Source organism: Triticum dicoccoides, chromosome 2B, assembly GCF_002162155.2.
Source record: "Triticum dicoccoides isolate Atlit2015 ecotype Zavitan chromosome 2B, WEW_v2.0, whole genome shotgun sequence".
Lineage (NCBI taxonomy): Eukaryota > Viridiplantae > Streptophyta > Magnoliopsida > Poales > Poaceae > Triticum > Triticum dicoccoides.
The window spans coordinates 278,933,293-278,937,552 of NC_041383.1; positions in this window are offsets into that span (position 1 = coordinate 278,933,293).

The window sequence follows — 4,260 nt, forward strand, 5'->3', positions numbered from 1 at the left end:
CCTTTCGGTGATGCTGGTCATCACCCGGTACCCCCGGAACAATTTCAGACTCCAATACCTTTCGTCCAATATATCAATCTTCACCTCCGGACCATTCCGGAGTTCCTCATCATGTGCGGGACCTCATCCGGGACTCCGAACAACCTTCGGTAACCACCATAATGACTGAACTATACTTATATCGTCATCAAACGTTAAGTGTGTAGACCCTGCCGGTTCAAGAACTATGCAGATATGGCCGAGACACCTCTACGAAACCAATAGCGGGACCTGGATGCCCATATTGGTTCCTACATATTCTACGAAGATCTTATCGGTCGAACCTCAATGTCAAGGATTCTTCTAATCCCGTATGCAACTCCCTTTGTCTATCGGTATGTTACTTGCCCGAGATACGATCGTCGGCATCTCCATACCTAGTTCAATTTTGTTACCGGCAAGTCTCTTTACTCGTTCTGTAATACAAGATCCCATGGCTAACTCATTAGTCACATTGCTTGCAAGCTTCTTGTGATCTTGTATTACCGAGTGGGCCCTGAGATACCTCTCCGTCATACGGAGTGACAAATCCCAGTCTTGATCCATGCCAACTCAATAGACACCCTCGGAGATACCTGTAGAGCACCTTTTTAGTCGCCCAGTTACGTTGTGATGTTTGGTACACACAAGGTACTCCTCCGGCGTTAGTGAGTTGCATGATCTCATGATCATAGAAATATATACTTGACATGCAGAAAACGATGGCAATAAACTTGATATGATCATATGCTACGTTTATAATTTGGGTCTTGTCCATCACATCATTCACTACAAAAAAAGACATCCATGACATTTTGGGCCGAACAAAAAAATTATGTCATGCTTATGACACTTTTATGACGATAATTGTGACAAAACCCGGTATCATGACAGATGTGGTGGGCTCCTACTTCTATGATAGAAAATCATGAGAAAATGGGCTTTTCATCCTGAGCGAGTCGGAGACGCAGCTGCATGACATTCTTTGGGCCGTCCATGACGGAAAAAACCATGGTAGAAGCGAGGGCGAGGAAAATATCGGGGAGTTCCCGGTTACGGTGGGTGGTCAGGGCCGAGCGATGTGTGTTTCTCTCGTACACGTACCTGCGTGGGTGCGAGGCGTTGGGCTCTAACTGAACCCGAGCGAGGCGTTCGCCTACTGAACCCGAGTGATTGCACTACAGGCTACCCGTTACTGAACCCGAGCGATCGATCGATCTAGCTGTTAACTGAACCCGATCGAGCGATTCCTTCGTTACTGCTGCTAACTAAAGCCGATCGAACCTGATGCCTCTTGATGAACAGTGAGCGTTGTTGGGGGGTTGGATGAATAGTCCCCGGTAGGGATTGGATGAACAAGACCCCGTGGTAGTAGAGGCCGTTGCCGCTGGATGAATAGGACCTCGATCAAGTCGGTTGGGGGTGGATGAACAGGACCCCATGGAGGGATGGATGAACATGACCTCGTGGAGGGCTGGTTGAACAATAGCCAGTGGAGAGATGGATGAACAGTAGCCCGTGGAGGGGTGGTTGAACAGGACCCCGTGGAGCGGGCTGGTTGAACAGTAGCCGATGGAGGAGCGGTGGAGGCTGGATGAACAGGAGCCCGTGGATGAACAGTAGCTGGTGGAGGTAGGAGGGGAGACGCCGTGGATGAACAGTCGCAGGTGGAGGCCGGAGGAGGTCGACGGTGGATGAACAGTAGCCCGTGGAGGCAGTATACGGTGGATAAACAGTAGCCCGTGGAGTCCCGTTTTGCGGTACGCCACACTCCTCCTGATGAACAGGACCCCCCTTTCGACTGTAGCACTCCAACACAAGTCTGCTTCCTCCGTTTTGCGGTACACCACACCCCTCCCGATCAACAGGACCCCGTTTCTACCATAGGAGGTCGAAGAGAAGTCTGTTTCCTCTGTTTTGCGGTACGCCACACCCCTCCCGATGAACAGGATCCCGTTTCGACCATAGGTGGTCGAGCACAAGGCTGTTTCCTCCGTTTTGTGGTACGCCAGGCCTCGTTTCGATAGGCTATTCCGTCCAAGCCGGTTGGCTCCCGATGAACACGACGCATTCCGTTGCCTCCCGATGAACACGAGGACATAGTTTCTCTATTCCGCCCCAGCCATGTACACGAGCCCTGGCCGTACGTATGCGCGAGTAGGCGCTAAAGACCCCGTCTATATGTACGTACGTAGCCGTATTTACTTTCTTGCACCCTGGTTGTACGTACATGTACATGCTACGTCCGCGCCTCTACTACGACACGTGCCCTTCCTTACTCGGCCACGGTTCATCGCTGCAGCCTGCAGACAGATCGATCGACCAGTATGTACGTACACGTTCATGACCAGAATGACAACGCTACGTACGCTTTGACCAGGTGGGTCCCGACTGTCAGGGAGGATAAGGAGGCACTTTGAAAGTGCAACTAAACCCTGGGTGGTTTTGTAATTCCTATCAACATATAGCTCATTGAACTAATACTCTTTCAAGATGATCATTTCAGAAAGTTCAATGATTGACATGGCATGGACTAGACATGTGGACCCCTCAAAATGCTAAGGACACATATTGGCAAAAAGCTCAAGACTCTACATTTTCATTTAAGTGATCCAAGATCACATTGAGACCATAGGAAAGCAAATACTATTAAAAGGGGATGAGGTGTTGCTTAATTGCTTAGTGATATGCTCCAAAAACCCTCAACCACTTTCTCATATCCACATATGTCCTAAACCTAAAGTCAAACCTGGCCCCACCGATTTGATCTATCCGGTGCCACCGAGTTCATTTGACATAGCCACTGCCAGAAACCCTAATCACTTCGGTCTCACCGATAGGGATCTCGGTCTCACTGAGATGGGATTGCAAACTCTCTGTTTCCCTTTGTAACGTTTCGGTCCCACTGAAATGAGCGATCGGTCCCACCAAGTTCGCAATGCAAACCCTATGTTTCCTTTTCGTAACGCTTCGGTCTCACCGAAATGAGCGATCGGTCCCATCGAGTTTGCCTGACCACATCTCTGTTTGCCTATTACTAAATCGGTCCCACAGAGTTCATGTGATCGGTCTCACCGAGATCAAGTTATGCCCTAACCCTAGCACATCGTTCCCACTGATTTGATCATGTCGGTCCCACCGAAAAGCCTAACATTCACATTTTAAACTGAATCGATCTGACCAAGTTTCACCATTTGGTCTACCCGAGTTTGGGAATCTGTGTGTAATGATTAGATTTTGTGTGGAGGCTATATATACCCCTCCACCCATTCTTCATTCATGGAGAGAGCCATCAGAACGTGCCTACACTTCCAACATTCATTTTCTGAGAGAAAACCACCTACTCATGTGTTGAGACCAAGACATTCCAATCCAACCACAAGAATCTTGATCTGTAGCCTTCCCCAAGTTGCTTTCCACTCAAATCATCTTTCCACCATAGCCAAATCGGTGAGAGAGAGTTGAGTGTTGGGGAGACTATCATTTGAAGCACAAGAGCAAGGAGTTCATCATCAACACACCATCTATTACCTTTTGGAGAGTGGTGCCTCCTAGATTGGTTAGGTGTCACTTGGGAGCCTCCGTCAAGATTGTGGAGTTGAACCAAGGAGTTTGTAAGGGCAAGGAGATCGCCTACTTCGTGAAGATCTACCCAAGTGAGGCAAGTCCTTTGTGGGCAATGGCCATGGTGGGATAGAAAAGGTTGCTTCTTCGTGGACCCTTTATGGGTGGAGCCCTCTATGGACTCGCGCAGCCGTTACCCTTCGTGGGTTGAAGTCTCCATCAACATAGATGTACGATAGCACCACATATCGGAACCATGCCAAAAATCTCTGTGTCTACATTGCGTTTGCTCCCTCCAAACTCCTTCCCTTTACCTTCATATGCAATGATTTACATTCCGATGTTATACTCTTAGAATTGCATGTGTAGGTTGATTGCTTGACTAGTGTTAAGTTGCTAAAATCTACTAAGACTTAAAATTGGGAAAAGGCTGAATTTTATTTGGTCAAATAGTCTAATCACCCCCCCTTCTAGACATACTTTCGATCCACCAAGTGGTATTAGAGCTTTGGTCTCCATTTGCCTTGATTTCCATAGCTTTGGTGATATAGCCTTGGTTTCACAACCTAAAAGAGTATGGTGCCTAGCGAGGGAAATTACCACCGTAGAGGTCCTTACTTTGATGGTACAAATTTTGCAAGTTGGAAACATAAGATGAAAATGCATATTCTTGGACAT